This window comes from Pseudopipra pipra, chromosome 1 (assembly GCF_036250125.1).
Source record: "Pseudopipra pipra isolate bDixPip1 chromosome 1, bDixPip1.hap1, whole genome shotgun sequence".
NCBI classification, from domain to species: domain Eukaryota; kingdom Metazoa; phylum Chordata; class Aves; order Passeriformes; family Pipridae; genus Pseudopipra; species Pseudopipra pipra.
In genome coordinates, this window is record NC_087549.1 from 58,573,498 (window position 1) to 58,595,475 (window position 21,978).

General features: G+C 36.1%; 1 long non-coding RNA gene across 1 annotated transcript; it reads right to left on the reverse strand.

Annotated features, from left to right (window-relative positions):
• Window positions 1-359: 359 nt before the first annotated feature.
• Window positions 360-15,941, reverse strand: LOC135415746 (uncharacterized). The gene is made up of 3 exons (XR_010431260.1): window positions 15,142-15,941; window positions 10,711-10,774; window positions 360-2,150 (listed from the first exon to the last, which is right to left on the reverse strand). It is a non-coding gene; the product is annotated as an uncharacterized LOC135415746 (long non-coding RNA).
• Window positions 15,942-21,978: the final 6,037 nt, after the last annotated feature.

The window sequence follows — 21,978 nt, forward strand, 5'->3', positions numbered from 1 at the left end:
TGTTCTTTGCCTACAGATAAAATTTTATGTCACCATCTTTTTAACACAAGAAAATTTTATCAGTATTATCATAGTATTATATGAGACAACGTTTTTTTGCGAGCTACACTACTGTCACGTGAGATGTTAATATTGGCCCAGTACTACCAATATGAGCACAAATGTGTATCAAGTATTAAGGCTTATCTCAAGTTTTACAGTATTTTTTTATTTTAGGGTCCATTCGCAGTTTCTTATACTTATCTAGGCTTTAACTACATGTGTAGGGTTTTTTCTGCCGAATAACTGATTCTATCTTCACTCTTTGTAAAAATGTCAAGAATGGCTGAGCCATTTCTCAGTCAGATGTAAAGAACTAATCCTCTGTGAATTTTTTTCACTGAAAAGCTTTGTAGACACCTTACTTTAAATGGAAGAATATCATTCTAACTTAAATATTTGATACTTCATGCTATTAATAAAAGTATTAAAAGTGCATGCAAATTTGACCAAATTAGGAGACAGAAGCACATTAGGTCTATCTTCCAGCCAGTAGAAAGAAAGGAGGAAGAAAATAGAGATATGAAAAGACTAATACATAACTGAAAGTGTGCTTCTTCTAGATGGTGCTATTGCTTTGCTCTTGTGGGAAAAAAAATCTTTCAAGAAAAAAATTGATTGTGATAAATTTTTATATTATTGTTACACAAATTAGACATATTATTAGGATATAAAATAAACTCACACATAGCATACCTAAATTCTAAATTTTTGTTATATTTATGTTTTCAGGTACTTTTTATGGTAATTTTCAATTTCTTGCATATTGCCATAACTAAATTACATTGCAGCAATTAATACTATCATTTGATTTCATCTCTAAAATTTACACCAAAATGAAGCTTTTACCACAGAAAACTTTTCTTTTTCCATTGGCAGTATTGAAAGGCTTGAAAACCAGAAAATACTCCTAAAACTCTCTGGGATTTGCATGTACGTATGACTGCACAGCAGTCAGAATTGAAAAAGGTTTCCAAAGGTCAAATAAGAAATGGTATATATCAGAGAAACATTCTTTATAAAGGTATTTACATTTCTTAGCATTTATATTACTCCATTCCTAATGATCAGAATGTGTTCCTTTCTGTTCAGGTGCCTAATTTCTTTATATGAATCTAAGAATAAAAGCTTCAATAGAAATAAATTGAAGGATTCAGTAGCATAAGTGTTGAGAAAAGCTGTAGTTCAAAGTTGCTTACCGAGCAAAAATCCCAGGAAGACAGCATTGATGTAATCTATTCAAAACATTATATGGCTCCTTTACTGCAGTCTGTGAGCATCTCAAAGCTTTTATTGTATTTATTTTAAAATCTTCACAGAATCATAGGAAAATAAAGCTGAGAGGGGCTTTAAGAGGTCACTGAGTTCTCTGGCACAAGATAAGATGGACTATATCTTTTTCATTCCCGATGCATGTTTATATAGCCAGTCCTTAAATTCGCTAGTGAAGGAGACAATACAGTCTCAGTGGGCAAATTCTTTCCATGCTTCAGTAACCCTATTATTACTAATATTCAACCTGATTCTTTCTGGGTGCAAATCCAAATCCATCATATACTGACAAAACGACATGAGTCAGCTGAGTGTGTTTAAGCAACATCAGACTTTGAGCTTACACTGCTCAGGGTGAAGTGATGCTGCTCAGTTGAAGCTTACTCCTTCACTAAGGGAACTAGATTTTTCATTTTAACATTATGATCAGTCTATTATTTGGCTCAGAGATCACAAAAGAAGAGTACAAAAGGAGAGATATCCCAAAACATAAGCTGCATGTTTAACATTCAGAGTTCCTCCCTCCAAATTACCTACAGAGGAACAGTTTACCAAACTATTGTCTATGCAAGCTTCTATATATGGGATACTTTGGGTGTTTTCTCAGTGGTTTACAGAAAGCATTTTAATTAAGTAACAGTACTTATGGTGCTTGTGGTATAAGATATAATATGTCAACACATACCTGAGGCATTTGGGTTGCCAAGTATTCATTTTTCATTTTCCTCTTGGCTGCCTAGTGCAGCACGAGACAATGTTCCTCACTATTGCTCACCTTGCCTGGTTTGGTTGCTGCTTCTAGTCAGGACTTGGCTCTCATTACCCACTTCTGCATAAAGCTTTAATAAGCAAGAAAAAGAATAAATTGCAAAGTAAGCACAGAGGTCTTTATGCTTTAAGCGCAGCATATAATATTAAGGTACAGTCTAGCACAAGGACCTATAACCATAGCATGCTTGCTGGAAATCTGAAAAATTCCCAGATACTTCTCAAGTTTTCTAAGAAGTTTTCTAATAAATCTCGGGAACAACCAGATGATGGCATTTGCGAAAATAGTGAAGTAGTAGTCATCAGAAATCATACAAGTTCACTTTCAAAATATTCAGAAACTCACCTGCCATACAGAAAAAGAAAAATTACAGGTGAGAACATTTCCGAAATAATTCAAAAGTTAATTTAATAATGCTCTCAGAGTTATAGTGTGTTGATTTTTTTGTATATCTGTTACAAAATGTATACTGTCCTTAACTGGTCTTTGAAATGCACTTTAAGAAAATGACCTAAATTCATCACTAAGTTGTCTTTGCCCTTTGAAAATAAATCATCTCAATTTTAAAAGTCTTATTGAACAGATTTAATTTCCACAGTAGGTCTGAACCGAATCAACATATCACTCATTCCATTTAATGAAATGTTGTATTTTCAAAAAAATCCACCACAAGCCACATTCACATTCTGAGTGACAAGATCAAAATTTTAATAGGATTGGTGTTGGATTTCATACTATTTTCAAAATCAGAACTACATGAGGTAGTCAAAAAGTGTTCATTTAGATTCCATTGCTTCATAGTTTAATGAAAACCTGACAAGTCAGATATATAAAGCAGATACAGAAAATATATAGAATATGTGAGAAACCCAAAGTTTAACCAGAAAAATAAGATAAATTCTATTTATTGGTTTTCCTTACAAAGGAGGTGAGGATTTTCCCTCTCTGGAACTATTTTTATGGGCGAGTTCAAAGTACTGGTTAAACTGGAGTTGGTGTTAGGAGCACAAGTAGTGAATATAGAAATGGCAGCTTGTGAAAGAAAGCTGGATAATGAACTGGATAACTATAGATCAGTCAGAGATCAACAGTGGGCAAAATCGTAGAAACAAGAGTCGACCTGAGGATAAATACTGCTTTTGTAGAGGAAAGACACGTCTGATACATCCACCAGAGTCCTCCAAGACAGTAATAAACTCGTGAGAAAATAAAAGGCAATTTGGTTAATATTCTTGCCTTTTCAGTATATTCCGCGCAAAGGTTCCTAGATAAACTAAGATGTCAGAAATGCTAGGCAAGATTTGCCCATGGTAAGAAACAAAACATGGAATTAATGGTCAGTTTTCACAACTATAGGGACTTCTCAGAGGGACCTTTTTGGATCTCTGTTGTTAAATATGTTCACAAATAAATCTGAAAATGATGTGATATAGCTTTTTAAGAATACAAAATCATGCAGAAAGGTCAAAGCTGATTGTGCAGTATTACAGAAGGACCTTATAATATTTGAATGAAGCCTCTAGAAACTGAAAGATAAAGTGGCAGATTAACTCAAATGAAATAACACAAGGTAATTAATTTTTAAAAAATCACCCAGTGACATACCCACAATAAAAGACTCTGCTTTATTATGATAAATGAAAGAGCTCTTGAAGCTTTTGTAGGTAGCTCCTTGAAATTATCAGATAGAATTTTCAGCTGTCAAAAAGACAAAATGAATGTTAGCCACCATCAGGAACAGAAAAAAAATAAATAGGAACTTGGTTAGAATGCACATTCTTACATGCTGCCTGTAGTCCTGTTCATTCTATCTCAAAAAAAACTTACATTAAAATAAAAAAAATATGGATCAAAATATAGGAAGTGTGTTGAGACAAACTGAGTAGCTTCTATAGGTTTGGAGAGAGATTACTGACAGAAGATAAGATGGAAGACCCAAAGAATTATTAGTGACATGAAATGGGTGAACTGGGAGATCTGGAGTATAAGACTCCTATTTCTTTTTTTTTCTTTAAGCAGGTGCTCTTAATGATTGTGAGGGACAGGACATTGAACAAGATTTAGTTTTATGCAAAGCATAATTGTTTTAAATTTTGTAATTAGCATGCTTTTCAGCCTCTATTTCAAAAAAAAAAAAAAAGGCATGTAAAATATTATTTGCATGCAACCTGTATAAGTCTTAAAAGAAGGAAATTTTTACCTGGACTTGGTCAAGGTACATGAATAGCTGGTCAAGTACTGGCATTTACTGGACTTTCATTGGGTGATGCTGGCTCTTTCAAACTATCTCTTTCTCTGTCAGGCACTTAGTTACATTAACCAATACAAAAGACCTGACAGATTTTTTTTCCCCTGTGTACTCTAACGCAGGTCACAAGGACTTGAAATACTCAGATTCTCAAGCATTGAAGGAGTCTTGACAAGAAATCTTCTTCTACATTGGTGACTACAGAGTTCTTAAAATATTTGAGGCTCCCTGAGATGCTTGGAAGTCCCAAGGGCTCTTTGTCTTCCTAAGTGTCCTTGAATGACCATAAGAGTTTGGAATTTTCACTTTCTTCCCACTCCAGGGTGAGCAGGAAGATTCTCTCTTGGCCAAACACCCTTCCTGGGATATCTGGAGCCCATGCTTTAATACTGAGTAGCTACAGAGTCTGGAAATCCTGACTTCCAGACTCACTTTTGGGACACCAGTAACATCCCACAGACGGCGCTTATTCTAGGATTTGAGTAAAAACCTGTAGTGGTTACACAGCTTTAGTGCTTGAAATATATACTCTGTTGTTTTATCTGATTCATTCCCAGAGGCAAAATCTCAGCTTAAATTTAATCAATATAGGGGTTGAACTGTTAATTCAACAATTGAGGTCTGCTGTGAAGAGTGCATGGAAACTTTAGCAAATCAAACAAATCCCAAAATAACCAACAGACTAAAGCTCATTTCACAGAACTTTACAGAAAAAATAGCAGCTTGGCTTTAATAAAAGCTGCACTTTGAGTCAAATCTTTTCTCTGTTCCATAATCACATGTAAAATAGATCTTGTTTCATTTTTATATTTTTATCATAATGCCACATTAAAGCACCATATTTAAAAGAGAAAGAATGAAATTCACTTGCTTTGTATGACTCAAGGTAAAAAAAAAAAAAAAGAAATTTAAATAATTCATAAGTTTTGCTGCTACTTTGTCCTCAGTGTACTCTGAATTTACATGTATTTTGAGTGCATTGAATGATAACCCCAAAATCTTGCTATCACCACAACATACAGTGCAATACTCTTACTTACACATTGGGAAAAAAAAAAAAAGCTATTTAAATTCTTGTTTTCAAGCCAGTCTCTCATTCTTAATCACAGTCAGAATTTCCTTTATTTTCTTGATTTATCATGGACCCATAACTGATATTCATATTTTACCCTGTGTTTAATTACAGACTTACTAGATTCTTCTTTTAAACAACTTTGTGTTTGGACACTGCAGTTTGGGGGAGAGCAAATGTTCTATTATCTTATGACTGACTAAATGAAGAGAGAACATAATGGAAAGAAAAAAAAATCATGCCAGCTCGTAAGATTATTTTATTATGTGCCTTACAGATGTCGTAGATTAAAGGGAAATGTTTGCTTCATTATGAACTGGACATTTTTAAGAACTGCATTAATAAGGTTTGGCCATATTCCAGAGTAACCAGAACTCTTTTTAGAGCGTCTATCACAACTGTGCTTTCATTCTCCTACAGCGCAAAAGGAAGCCCATTCTCTCTTGAAAATCTAACATACCTATTCCATCTGCCCTTCTCAAGGCATAATGTGGATGTGAACCATCTGATTTGGATCACATGTCCCAGCTTGAAGATTTATCATGTTTTCACAGGTAAAATAAACACGTTTTAAAAAAGGATATATACATCTGCATTGTAGCTGTGTGTCATCAATTACAGGAGTACAGTGAGATTTTTTTAATTTATTAAATTATGAAAAAGTTGTGGTTAGATAAATAATGAATAGTGCAAAATTTGACTGTTACAGAATACTTTACACAAAACAATTTTGACTGGATTACACTTAGTGAAATTCTAAACAGCTATTAATGAACAACCATCTCACTGCATTAGAAATTATGAAGATCTTATCTTCAGCATTAATATAGCATTAAAGTATTTAAAGACATCATAAGAGAAAAGTTTGAATGAGCATGGACAATCATCTACCACACGTGCACATTAAAGACATAGAAGTACAAGATGGTCTTAATATTTAAAGTTGCAGAATCCTGAGATGCATCAAAAAGATGCAAACCACATGATGATACCTGTGAAGATAAAGAGATTTAAATTACAGACTTAAATTGCAGACTACCCACTTACCAAAATATAGGCAAGATGACTTCGTGATCAATTGACTCCGTGAAGAAAATAAGTTATTATAAAAAGATTTGATGATGGCCAAAGCTCTTTGAAAAATACAACTTACCTATCACAGTCTATTCCTCTCTTTTCCTCATGGCTGCCCATACCAATGATACAGGGTGGGGAAAATGGAGAGGGACAGTTTGATCATAATAAAATGTAGATGATCACTTTATGGAAGCTACAAAAACCTGTTCCTCTGACCTCGAGGTTGTGAAAGGTGACTAATTAGTCTTCTTTGCTTTGACACCTACAGTTGAATGTCCTTGGGGCAAGCAGTGTGTGGCAATTTATCTCTGCAATCTTTAGTAGTTTGAAAAATGAGATTATAAGATATATGTAGGTTTTTGACTAGTGTTCATGTGGTCATAAGAGTGTCTTACATTGTCAGATATATTAACATAACGTTAGTGTTTCAAAATCACCAGGGTATTCCATACTGTAAAAATACTCTGTGAAGAAATAGCCCTGAGCAGATATTCCACCATTTTTACAGGATAGTCACAGCAAAAAGAGAATATAGCTGTTTCAGAAGGTAACGAAAAGTCAGACAAGATTTCATTTAGCAGTTATACAGGCATACACTCATTCTGGAATTTTTCACATGGTGTCAAATGCTGGTGGCGTCAAGAATAATAAGACAGTTCTGAATATACTGAAAAAAGCTCATGCAGGAAAACAGACGTTGCTAATAGTATAGTCACATATTGGGGTATACAAAAGCTTTGATAATGATTTATTTATCAGGGATTCAATATACAAGCTATTCAAGTACCAGTTCATGGGTAAATGCCAATTAGAATGTTGTTAAAGGCAGCCTAGTAATGGTGATATGAATGATAAATTGATATTAATATCAGGTCCTTGGCCCTTTTCTTGTTACAAGTTGAAAATAAGCAACCACTCGAATTTCTGGTGTCTTGTGAAGTACCAAGTGACTGCTGTAATCCTCTCTAAAGCTGATATAGATCATTGCCTTAAGCTACACGATCTGTAAATAGAACAGCAGAAGATAATAATTGGATTCTTGTTACGATTTATTTCCATTTCCTGATTCAAAATAAAATAGAAACCTTTGATCACTTTACGTGTGTGCTTTTAAGTATAGAGGTTAGGGTATTCACTTGGATGATAAGATTCAAAACAGTTTTTTTGTCTCCACTGAAAAAATCTCACTCAAAATATCTTATATCTGCAGGTCATGACCTTGAGCAATTAGCCTGTGATAACATCCTCACCAACACGGGGAAACAATGCAATACAACAAAAATGTTCTGACATAAGATGAGGTCAGAGTTACTTATTTCTGAGCACATTTTTGTCTCAGTCTCTACTGTGATCTATTTTTATCAAAACACTTTCAGAAGACCTCCAAAAGTTACAGCCAGTATATGTTTCCTGACACAACTTTTTTTCTTTCAGATGCATTAAAGTGAGAGTTCTCTGTCATATGGTTTAATAGTTCATAGAGAAACAAGTCTGATCAGATTTACTGTCAAAAGGGCATTATACATCCATTCATTTGCATTTTAGATAATTAGTACACTGAATTGTAAAAGTACGTAATGAGATTTGTTAGGATCCAAGACACAGTTACATAGTCTAATTCTATTCATATTCTCGAAATACTTTCTGAAACATTTATGATCATATGTGCTTATGACTAGGAAAGTGTTCTGCATGTGCAGATGATAGCACAGCAAACTTGAACTCAAAAATTCCCTGCAGGAGCTCAAGCTACCACACAGTATCAACACCCCCAGCCTGTGTTAGTTACTCTGTGCACCATAATTTGCATTTCACTCATATATGAATTATTACTCTTGTAGGCAGCTCTATTTTGAAACACATTGAGAATGACAGGTGGAAGTATTAAGAGTTATCTTTTCCCTGATATTCAAAAAACAACTTCATGTTTCTCTTCTAGACACGCTTTGGATGAATCTCTATACATTTAAGCTCAGGAATAACTAAGGAGACCATTCAGTGTTTACCAGCTGGATAATTGCAGCCTTAAGGGAAAATCAGTGTTAATTCAAGGTAAGTGTAGATGCTTACCCTATTAAAGAAATACATCCACAAAAATAATTTAAAATTTTATGGCAGTTTTGCTCGTTTCAGAAAGCTACGAGGTTACGCAGGTATTTGTGTTTAGGCACTAATATAAATTATTGAGCCGTCTCACTTTCTTTGTCCAATGAAAGTCTGGAAGAATGAATGGGGATTATGTCCAAGACAATGTCCAGTAATTTTTCAGAGACAAAGCAGATTTCTGAATTTACCAACAGGTCTTGACATTACAGGTAAAGAGATGTGAATGAAAGAAGTGTTTATGTGAATGAAAAATATACAAAAATGCACTAACAGAAAAGTTTTTCTTCACCTCATTATCCTAATTTTTACAACCTACATATTTTAAGCATAATAACCTTTTTCTCAAAGTTACAAATCCTTTTGTGACCTTACTGTCTTCCATTTAGGGATACCCAACTCATCTCTAAATCGTTTTAGAAAAGCAGAACTAGTACCTTCCCATTAACAAATCCATGTAAATAGGCCACCTGAAAATGAGTGATAAACCATCAAACATTACAGAAAGAATAAACCGTACGTTAAGGTTCTCCAGAGAGCATGAGTAACAGGCAAATCAGACATGTCAATTCCTTAAATTATAGGCAGACAGAAATTTCTTGATTGGAAAGAGGAATGAGAAAAATTGTCTCAGTGCTATGTGACATAGGTTTCTAATATCCAGAGAAATCATCTGCCATGAACATTCAAAGTTCAATTACCCAAATATACATTGGATTTATTGCTTAGTTCTACTGCATTTTCAATGCATTTTGTTTCGGCAGATTTTCAGTCAGTAAAAATTCAGTATCCTATTTCCAGCTGCATTGCAGTAATTGGAAAAATCATTTCATTACATTGTACAAGGTAAGGTGAAAAATACATCAGAACTCCTTTAACTTCTGCTGTTCGTGAACTACTGCATAGTTGTTTTGCCATCTAAAAATCCTTCTCTCTCCATGACTAATGTAGTGGCTCAGTTCTTACCGACAGTAAGTGAGAAGTCTGTCTCAAGGATTCTACATCTTCTTTGTTTTAGATTATTAGGCTTATTTCAGCATGAAGTGGTAGCCTTTGGCTGAAAAGATCTCGCTATATCTTGTCATAATCTGATTTCAGAAAAGGGATTTATAAAACCAATAAATATATATCTAACAAAGAGACAAATTGGCAGACAATGTTTCGACTGTTGCTGATCTTATTTCTCTTCAGGCCTTTGGGAATGAGTGTAAACTTTGCCTTGATTATTAAAGGCAAGTCAAACTAAAATTTAAATAACTCTGGTTTGTATTTACAAAAACAATGTTTGTTTATATTTGTTTTTTCCCAATAATACTTTGATTATTATCTTTTCAGATTTTGTCACACATGACAAAGAAAGATTTTTTTGGTAGGATAATCCATGATACACAGTATAAGTTCTCCATAACATCTGTCATTAAAGTGTTCTCTTTTTAATATATATTTTTTCCTCTTTCATATTTTTCTATTCTTAGATGAACTGCAATAGCACTTTGCTAGAGCTGTGGCATGTATATGGGATATGAGAGATTTTTTTTTTTAATCAGATGCAAAAGAAATCTGGAAGCTTTAGAAAAAGCAAAACATAAATATAAAAAGTGATTAGAAAAATATGTTTTAAAATATAGCCATTATCTTTTTTAAGATTGCTAAGATCCCATTAACAATTAATGGGTTCTTCTTGATTTATTCCCTCAGGTTGCTCTTACTACTTTTCTAGAATATTAAAATTATTCAACCTTTGCAATCCTTCCTGTCATCTTGATAATTTGATCAAGAGATTTCTTAACCTCAAACAATTACTGTTATGTTACACAGCAGATCCCTGGTAGCTCCTTTAGGACTGCAGTACACATATACTATGACAAATGAAATGATAAAAGTGCATAGCTTGATTAAAATCTTGCCTATACTGGAATAGTAGGAAAAACATATTTTTGCTATTTACCTTTCTTTCCAATTAATGATCATACAATAGATTTTCAAGGTAAATTGTTTAACTTCTCATAAAATTAATATTCTTTTATAATTGATGATAAATTTGTAATTATTCTTTCAATCTAAGGTTTCTGTTTACTATCCATTTATTTGTGTCTGTGTGTGTTCATAAATAGAGAGTTTGTCACTGACCTCAGAAAGTCTGGTTTCCTTTTGCACCGGGAAACTGCTTTTAGACATAGGTAGACACAGACCACTGTCAAGAGGAAAAATTACTTAACTACAAGTCATTGTCTAACATTGTCTCTCCATATGCAAACTCTAGGCCAACTTCTAAATTGCTGTACTTGCAATTGTGAAGTAGTAAGGAAAAAAAGGCACATAGAATAGAAAAAGATGTTTTGAATTGACGTGGGAACTCTTGGTTCAGTGAGAGTTGAAAAGAATATGACAAGGTGGGTTTAAGGATACTCTTTGCTCCTGTTAACTACACGTTTCAGATGAGACTGAAATTATAGAGAAGATGAAAAGAGATGTTAGTCATTAACACTTCAAAAGCCTTTCATGATGACTAAATTGTCTGTTCCAAGTGTTAGTGGAACACATAAGGATTGTGCATGATTCAAAATGCTTTTTGCAAAATACACGTAAAAGCTGGTGCTTGCTTTCTTCTCAGGGGAAACTGATAGGACCTGGGTATTAGTGAGGAGATGGAAGGAGAATGGACTCCTTATTTTTTAGACAAAATATGTAGTGGCCTTGAGGCTTTAAATTATGTAAGAGCTAGTATTCACACCATAAATGGCATCACTTCACTTGTATACCTTGGTATACAAGGTAAAACAAAAAGTTATAATTCAACAAGAGCAAGTAACAAGATAGCTGTCTGCAAAAAAAGTCCTTGCTTTACTATTCAAGAATAACAAAAGGCCTCAGTGAAAATAAAAAGATTCACCTATTTCATTATACAAAGAGTTAGTTAAATACGAGCAATGATCCAAATCCTTAAAATAGTTAATGGCCATTCAAACTCAATGAAAAAAGGGAAGAGGATTTGTCATTCATTCTGTATAAATTAATATTTTAAATGCAACCTCTCATCACATGTGTAGTAGATTTCATCAAAGTTATAAAGTTTTTAGCTCTCGCTATGATCATCAGTTTGAATCTGCAAAGCCCTTCATGAGATATAACAAAAGTGATTTCATGGTGCTGAAGTGGGGTAAGCCTAAGTCTGAAACAGGACTTAGGTTTGTGTCATCTGCTAACACTACACAAAGAGGTAATTCAATGTTTAAAGGAACTACCTACTGCCTTCAATCAAATGTCAGCCTGGCTGTACTGGGCAATGAAAAATGTAATTTTTAGGGTACACTATGATAAATTGGTCCTATGGTAGTTGCATATAACTACCATAGACATTCTTAATAAGGCCAAAATCTTGCTTTGCTCCAAAATGATGGAGTGCAACACTTAAAGACTATCATCATAAGAGGAATGAGTTTTTATGATTTCAGTCAGCCACGAATGACCCACAATTAATTTTAAAATCAGAATATAGAAAACAGAAGGGCATGGAAGATGGTAATGGGGAGGAAATGTAGGGAAAAGAAGGGAAGTGCAGAAGACGACAAGAGAAGTCTTGGGTCTCATATGTTCCAGGTGAGTTCTCCAGGCAGATTGTAGACTGTAAGAAAAGCATGCATTGTCTCAAATTTTGGCTAGAGAGGTGCTGCTGGTACTGCCTTTTGAACCAAGAAACACATCTAAATTGCCAAATTGTGAATGTCACAGGACCCTCAGTGTAAACATAGCATCAAACAATGATCAAATTTTGTCCGATGGAAATATGACATATTTCAGAAATACTGACTTGTAAGGGTCCTTTTGGCATTAAAATTTTGTACTTTAGATACGCTGGAACCTCTGCAATTGTGAGAAGAGTTTAAAGATCTAAACTTTGGATTTTGAAATCTAAAATGGCAACTATCAGTGAAAAACCTTTGTCTCAGTAATTTTATCTCTGTCTCATTTTAAGGCATCAAAAACTGTTCAAAATAAAAAAATTCCAGCACTCTTCTTTAGGGCGCTGTGACCTTTGAAAATATTTTAACATATTCATTTTAATTGATTTCACCACTGTTTCAAATATGAGTGGCTCCTAAATGATCTGCATAATAGTATTTAAAGTTTCCTTCACATGTTAGAAGTTTTCCTTACAAAGCCATCTTTGACTGCTGCCCTACAAAATAGTAGAGTCATTCACTGAGAAAGACAAGAAAACATTTTAAAACTGGTTTTGCAAAGGTCTTTAAAAGCTGTGAAAACCCTGAATACACAATGCAGTTTGTCTAGCTCTTATTGTGTTGGATACATTTGCATTCAGTGAAGTAAAAACTAAATTAAATTAAGGTTATATATTCCAAAATTTGAAATAAAATGCTCATGATTGCACAGTTACATGAACTATCAAAAAAAAAAGATCCAAAAGGTGTTTAAGTATAGGCTATTTAAGTATAGAAAGCATATTTGGAGATCCTGTAATTGTTTCACTTGATAGTGATCCAGGACATCCTGCATGGTTTTTATCAACCAATAGCCACAGTAAGTTACTGACCTGTCATATCTTAGGTTTATCAAGTGACATGCAAGGATTGAGGCATGTCATCCTGGTGTTTCACTTAGATATTCTGTGACTACTGGGTCAAAATTTCATTTCCCCCAAAATTTCAAAATTTGATTTTAAAAACCCTACACCTTTTAATATTAAAATGCCAACTTTAGGTGATTTAACTGAATCTGATTTCTGCTTCTAAGATTTGAACTATGCTAAAACCCTCTGAGTTTCATTCTTCCCAGTGCGTCTTTTCTCTCCTTCTACTTTACGTATGCCTTGCTCTTGTTTCATAATCAGATTCTTTTAGCAGTGATATTGTTTTCAACTTTCTAACGCATGAGAAAATATTCTGGTCTTTCGTGATAAGTAGACAGGGCAGGCATACCTTTGTCACTGAAAAAGTTGAGCTAAATAGTGCCCTGTTGTAGCAAGTAGACGGCTTTGAAGAGCCGTGCAGTTTGAAGTGATTGTTTGGAGTGTAACAAAAAAAGCAGGAAAATTTGCCAGAGAGAAGCAAAAAGAATTAATTTCATTAAAACATTAGACAGCATAAGATATCACTGTCTCTAAAAGAAGAAGCTTTGCTTTTCTTCAGTCTAGCAACTCATTTCTGCCTTTGTGTTACATTGAATCAGATGTAGGAACTGATCTGGCTTTATATTTTAATTTTTCTTCTTGATTTAGTTCACAATTTAACTACCAACTCATGGTGAAAGTTGGTTTCGTTCAGGGAGGGACTGCCAAGGTGTAAGTGAAACTCAAAACTGAAAAAAAATTTGGTTTGATTGAAAATTTATTTGCCTGGAAATTGACTTGATTTGTGTATTGAAATTGATGAATATCTCACTCTTAACAGAGCAGGTTTTCCCAGCAGATACCAGTTTTGCAAGCAAATATCTCAAACACAGTGAAGCCTTTATTACTTGTTTCCGAGACATTTCTGAGTCACTTTGGAAACAGGCTTGCATGCTAGCAGCCAGGAAAGATTTCTGGATGAAGGCTATAATAAAATGGTCAATGGGTTATTAAACTCGTTGATGTCAGAAGCAGAAGAGCCTCAGGCATACCAGAGTGCAGAATAACTGGAAATCTGTTATTTACAGTGTATACCTTTTGGCTCTCTAAAAGTCTTTCACAGGAAAAATCTTGATGAGTTTATTGTCTGAGTCTAGCCAAACAAGGAATTTAGGAGCCCATTACTCTACTGGACATAACCATCAAAATATTGATAGTAACACTATGAAATAATAAATAAATTTAGTTGTGGGGTTTTGTTTTCCTCCCTAAATCCTCTGACAAAACCATTTCTCTCTTAGTTATCCCTGTGTGTATATCTGTTTGTCTGTTGTAACTAATGAGATTTATTTCTTCATTATATTTGAACAAGTCCTTTGATAACCACTGGTGTCATGAGTTGACTTTGGCCGGATTCTAGGCACCCACTAAAGTCGCTCTGGGCTGGGAGAGGTCACACAGGCAAAACAGACTCAACGTGGGGTTAATACTAAAATTTATTACTAACAGGATAAGATCTAAAGAGTGAGAAATAAAACACAAACACACTTTCTACCCACCCCTCCTTCTTTCAATGTTCTCCCTCCTCCCCCTGCAGCAGTGCAGAGGGACAAGTCCACTCCTCGGGCAACAGGTCTTCCAAATCTGCTGTCCCATAGGTCACTCTTCCACGGGCTGCAGGGGGACAGTCTGCTCCACCACGGTCCTCACCACGGGCTACAGGGGCGGGGCACAGCTCAGAGTCCTTCCCCTGTTCTGTGGGGTCCCTCCCATGGGTAACAGTCCTTGATGGACATCTCCAGCGTGGGTCCACCCCTCAGGCAGTAGTTCTTCCATATCTACTGTTCCAAGGGTCACTTCTCCATGGGGTGCAGGGGGCGTCTCTACACCCCGATGGTCCATCATAGGGTAAGGTGCATCCTTCATAGGATGCAGTCCTTCATAGGGTGAGCTGTACTGATGTGGATCCCCCACAGAGCCATGAGTCCTACCTGGGAATAACCTGCTCCAGCGTGGATTTTCCTCTCCATGGGCCCCAAGTTTCTTGAAGGACTCCGCTCCATCCATGGGTAATGGCCTTCTTGCATGCATCCATCTGCTCCAGCGTGGGGCTCAGCTGAACCACGACAGGCCGCCCCAGTCCCGGCCCCTGGCCTGGCTTGATTCGGCCCAGTGAGGAAGGGAGGGCAGTGCCTGCCGGCAGGGGCCACTCTGCTGCCCTGGCCTAGCCCTCAGGCCACCCTCCTCCCACCCCTCACAGTTCACCTTGGGGGCTTTGGCACTGTCGGTGCTGTTTGGTTCCTCAGGCAGGAGAGGCTCCAGCACGGGCTGCTCGTGGGGCAGGCCTGGGGGGCTGCAGGGCCGCTCTCCACGGGGCCGCACACCCCGGCCCCTACCCCAGCCACCCCTTCGCAGGGACCACTACTCAGCTGGGCCAGCACTGCCGAGAGCAGCACAGGCAGCTCAGCCAGGGCACCACTGCCTGCTCCGGGCTGGGTGCCAAGAGGCCCAGGCCGGGCTGCTGCCGCTCCCACCCCCACAGTGGAGGAGGCAGCAGGGCCACCTGGGAGCTTCAGTCAGCTCTCCTCTGGCTCGAATTCTTCTGCGCAACAACCTCGTTCGTAAATATTACGCCTCACAGAGGCATAATTGTTGGCTGTCCCTTGGCTAGCAGCAGGAAGTCCCTCCTGTAGCCAGCTATCATTGGCTTCACTGGGGGGAAACTTCTAGCAGCTTCTAATTGAAGCCACCCTATGTAGCCCCCCTTGCTATCAAAAAAACCCAGCCACCTCAACCCATGACAACTGGCTTAAACAAGTTGACAAGTAGCTAAGCCACCTTCTTGTTTGTGTGCATACCTGTGTGTTGCACTTTCAGAAATCGTACTGAATCAGTGAAAATGAAATAGTGCTAGTGATTACTCAGATCAATCACTATAACTAGACAGAGAGCAGTGATCCACACTTCTTTGTTTTGTCCTCTTTAATTGCAGTTTAATTTGCTCAAAAGCCCTTGAACTGAACTGTGGAAATCAAGGTCATATATCTGCAGTTGTATTTGTCATATAGAACAAAACCGTCAGCACTCAGCTTCCTGTATGAATAGACAACAACTGACTAATTTCTGCTTGAGATCAAAGCAGAAGTTAAATACTTTGAAATTCTCTGATCTTATCTCAAAGATAATTTCTCGTAATTATCAAACACAATTCTTTATAAAGTTTCAGCTGTGACAATACAGCAGGACCCATTAGCTTTTCTCTTGCTCTTTTGACAACAAGCACAGAATATTGTTCCCCTCTAAGGTTATTGCTCTATTAATACTGAATCTTGTGGGGAAATAAAACACTTTTTTTCCTTAAGAAGTCACTGGAGATTGATAGCCGGTATCACATCACAAAGGAGACTACATGCTCATAAAATTGTAAATAATTTTACCATATTTATTCCTTTTTATAATGTAGTATTTCACTGCAGTTTCTATTTCATGTAGATTTCTGGTCTGGATCCTGATCCTTTCTCATCTGAAAGTTTAAACTGTGCAAAACTGCATCAAAAATAAGTACAAGGGTATTGTCTTAGTATTCTACATTTTCTTCTTTCTATTTCCCTGGAAGAGGTGGAGGGAAAACAGAGGAAATTAAAAAAAACAATGCAAGTGAGAAACAAGTTAAACATTTCTACCAGTTCGCAAATTCCAATACCATAGAAATTAGCTCAAGCGGTTACATCCACACGCACAGCTGTAAGGGTGCAAAAGATTGACATTCAGAAAGGTCTGGATATAGACTTTTAGGTCAGCACACTGTAAATATAAAACTGTCTGTATCTGTGCTCTGATAGATTTTATACCATTAAAAAAAGCAAAAAAAACCCCAACAAAATAAGACCAAAACACCCAATGCCAAGCCCACAAAACCAACCTAACCCAACCACAAAACTCCCACCAAAAACCAAAACCAACCTCCCACCTCAGCTACTGTAAATTATAGACAGGATGTTGCAGCAATGATTTCATACACATTCATTTCTAAAATTTAATACTAATAATCAGGGAGTACAAAGGCAAAGTTTACACAGTGCTGACAGTCAGCATGAATCTTTTAATTAATTTTTATTTAAGAATCAGAATCTTATTTAAAATTTGCATTAGCATAGGTTTTCATTTTCTGTTCTGTACAGCTTCTTCAATGATTTCTGTTGTTAACTAAAACCCGAAGGCAGGTGTGTGGTTTCAAAAGCTGACAGTATACACCCTATGGATTTCCTACATAAATATTTTAAAGAAATCAGTTGTATGGATCAATAACACTAGATGCAAGATTCTACTAGATTAATATTTTGGAAATTTCAAAGGACATCAAAGAAAATTACAGGAATGAGGGTTTATTTCTTTGGACTGGAAGAGAAAATAAATCTATTGGCAACCAATTTGATAAGACTGTAACTTAATCAGGAATTAGGAGCATAAGGAGTTTTGGGATTCTTCAAAAATCTAAAGAGTTTTGTCCAATTCTCTTTGTTCAGGTTGTTTCCTTGAAATTATCAGACCTGAAGAATGATAATTAGAATGATACTTTAAATCAAAATACTATACCTGGTGAGGTTTGACCTTGATTCAAGAAAACACTTCATACGTGGTCTTAAATAAGAGGATCACTTCCCCCTATTCCATAATGCTCTTAATTTATTATTAGGAATCCCTTAATTTTTTTGTGTCCTTTATCTACTCTGCTTGCTCTCTTCAGCAGTCTTTTTACCAGTGGAAGTTCTTTTCATACTTACAAAGAATTTAGGGATTTTATCTGTGTCTAGTAGTGTGGACAGGTAGGAAAGAATGAGGGATATCAACTTAAGCCCAACAGGTCCTTCAGGTAATAAGTGATAAACCCGTAAGGAACTGCTTTGTAAAATCTCTCTAAACATAACAGCCCATTTCTAGATCTAGGAACAGAGCATTTCCTTTCAATACTCCCCTTAAAGCCTGTATAAAAATTCAGAAACATTGATCTACACTTAAGGACTCTACAGAGACTATTTCAGAGAAAGAGCATCCTAGGCATCTGTTCAGGCACAAAGTGATCCCAATTTTAGTAGCAAGGTTTAAGGAAGGACAGATTTCTTCTTTGGGTTTTTTGTTGTTTGTTTTTTATTTCTTTTTTGTTTGTTTGTTTTATTTTAAATACAAGAATTTGGACTTTGTACTAAACAAAATTTTCAGAGAAAAAGGCTTGGCACATTTACACAGCAAGACATCAAGATTCCAGTTTCTATGTCCTTCTAGGACACACTCCTGTCTGAAGGATTCACTCTAAGTTACCACTTTGCTCTCCTACAGGTGACTGAGTCTTTTGGTAACTGAAAAATGAAAAGGAACATTATTAAATTTTATACCATATTGACTGGAAAAGGGTATGAACAATTGGTGTTCAAAAACCTGAGTTCTATTCGGCAATTTTAAATTAAAAGAGAACCAAAATTGAGAAACTTCAGTTAGTTCTGCCCATTCCATATGCACAATGCTGTACATATATTTTGCAGTGCTTTGAACAAGATTGTCTTCCTTATAAGCTGAATATGGGGGGACTTATAGACTACACACGAATACTTTGTTCATTTTTGAACTTTGTTTTTCTGACTGAGAAGTCTGGAAAGTAAAGGAATCAGAAAAATATTAGGAAGACTGAGGCTACTGTGAAGCAACAGAGTAGACCTATTGCCACAAATTCACAAAGAATAAGAGGGGTTTTTAGCATCACTTTTCATGCTTTGTACTTTGAAAGGACTTGGGCACATGACCAAATTTCTCCAGGAATAACAATGTACATCAGCTGATCTCTGCTAAAATTAGCATCCTCCACCCTGTCATGCTCAGCAAAGCTAGCAAAGCTGAACAAAACATATCTAAATGTTTCCACAATTCATGTGATTTTGATAAAGATATAAAAGAAATATATATAAAGAAATAAACAAGCTATATACACATTATAGAAAATTCAGAATCAGGAAGGAATAACTATTTTAACTAGCAGAGGATTTTTTTTTTTTTAGAATGCCACAAATAGGAACTATTTCCATTTTGACAGCTGCTGTCTATTATCTTGTAAAAATCATACTTTTCCATAGAGATTATTGCAATATTATCACAGTTATGAGTAGGACAGATCTGAGAAGGTAAATACTAAGGAAAAAAAGTCAAGAGACTGACAAAAGAAATTAGCAGTTCAAGAAATACAGTTGCTACCTGCTGCAAATACACAGTAATGCACTGTAACCTTCCTGCTCATTCGTCTAAATCTAGCATGCACTAGTTACTCATTCCGGGGATGACAGGTGGAAAGAAAATCAGCCAATTATTTGTACAACTATTATTATAAATATGCTTGTTTAAAGCATGCACTCCTACAAACCTGTGTCTTTGGTTTCAAAGTCAAGCAGGCGAGTTCAGTGCCAGCTCGTCAACTGAGTTCTTCTTGTCTGGAGGCACTTCACCCCAAGGTGAAGATGGAATATCCATGTTCTTTGTCCATGTCTTTGCTGTGTTTCCCCTAATTTTGTAAGGAGGGACAAACTGCAGTGAGGGATCACACAACCCAGATGCCAGCTGCTTGTCGTTATCTCTAATTAACATTTGAAGAGAAATGTGGAAACCGAAAGGAACTGAGTTTTTGTTTTGTCTCTGACCCGAAACCTTCCTATAACCAAACTATGAATTAAATGTGTAAACAACCTCTGAGAAGATGGCGGGTTCCTCATAGACTCACAAACCCTGAATAACAGAAATTGCTGGAGTATGGTTGCTCTGGACTTGTGCTTTCAAATATTTTCCCAAGTGAGCTGGCAGAAGACTTCTTAACGTGTCTGAAAGCATCTGCTGTGTCTGGACTAGGACTCTGGGCTCCTAAGGTCAGTCACGTCTCAGAACCTTAGAAAAGAACTTCCATTTTATAGAAAATGCAATCCAGTCATATAGTGAAAGTATGATGAGAGAGGATTTATATTGCTACATCTGAAATATAACAAGGCATTTCATCCACTGCTTATAAAAATATACAAAATTGAAAGACACCTACATACCATATAGACAAGACTAATTTGACTAAAATTATGTAGATCCCTGCAACAGCTACTAGTGCAGTCTCCTTACCTTCTGCTGTGGTCCTTGTGGTGTGGCTGTGTTATTCACTCAGCAATGATTGCGATGTCACATTAATTCAACTTGTTAAAAAGCCTGCAAATGAAAAATATTCAAAGGAAGCAAGACAAAAGCTAAAACTCAACAGGAGTTGGGAAGTCTGACAGGAAATTATACAGGACGACCAGTTCCACAATGGAAATACTCAAAGAACAAGGTGAAAAGGCCATTTTTCTGAAAAAACTGTTTAATTGAACATTTCTGTTGTGTTTCTCTAATCAAAGCCAGCCTGACAGGCCCAGAAAAACAATTGCTTCTCCTATGCAGTATTAATACTTATAAGCAGCTGCTGCATCTCAGATTGCATCATATCTCTCATTACTTGAAGGCTGTGGTTTGGCACCTGCAGCATACTAAATGCATCCCAAATAGTAACTGTCTCTTATACAGTATAGTTGAATACTGTATGACTAAATTGTGTCAAACAGTTGGAATTATCTAGTCTTCTGTCTGCATCTAGTCTTACATAATCTGCATTAGGCTTGTGAGTTCGGAAAGTCACATTGGCAGCTTGCCAATCCTCAAGAATTCATTGGGATTTTAAAGCTCCTAATGATCTTAGGCGATATCACTGCCAAATATTTGTACAAGTGACTTTGGTTTGTTGCTTTTCAAATGAAATTATAATCAGATGAGAGATTCTCCTAGGCTTTTTAAAGTGTTTTTTTTTCCTAAAATTAACTAGCAAGTACGACTATCTTACTCATCTAAATTACTATTTCTCAAGTCACAAAAAAAAGTAATTCTGATTCAATACCTGTAGATTTGTGGAAATGGAGACAATTCTCACCCTTGTGCAACCTTCATATCCTCAACACTACATTGGAGAAAGTTGTTCTCCAGACATTTACATGCAATGCTAGAGGCAACAACTCTAAACTACTTCTTTGTATCAGCATAAAATGGCAGTCTGTTTTTCTCCCAGCACTGCTCTGGTATGTACTGACACAAATTCAAGTGGTAAATGAAAGACTTCAGTCTGCCATTATCTAATCTGAAGATTAGATTCCAAGATAATTACACATTTCAAATAGAAATTAGATTAAAACCTGACTGATGGTCTAATCGAATTAGAGTTCAGTTTGGTAATTCTTGCTTATTGCAACATATTGAAAGAGTCTGGTACATATAAATGAAGACTGTAATAGTATATCTGGAATACTTCAGTCCTCTGCATATTTGTAGTCACTAGTTAATTTTACTTCAAGGAGATGGCTCATCCTCAAGGAGGTTAACCTACTGGGTAAGGCTCCAAGACCTTGCAAAGATTTTCTCTAAACTGACTTGTCTAACTCTAAGTGTGTTTTACATATTTAAATGACCACATTTAAATATCTCTATACCTTTTCAGCTCAGTTTGAGAAACTGCTTCTCAAATGAGATATTTAAACTTTTATGTACTCTACTCACAGAAATAATTGTTCCTCATCTGACACCCACTCAAGTACAAAGGAGGTTTGTCTGGACTGGGATTACATCATAAGGCTCTTAAAGAAGTCCAGAGAGATGAGGTGCTAAGGAAAGTATTATCTTACTTGTATTGTACTTCTGTATTAGTTAATTGGTACTCCAATAAAGCTTGGCAAACTAGCTCAGCTGTTGGGTACACAGGTTTCTGACGGGAACCTCACAAC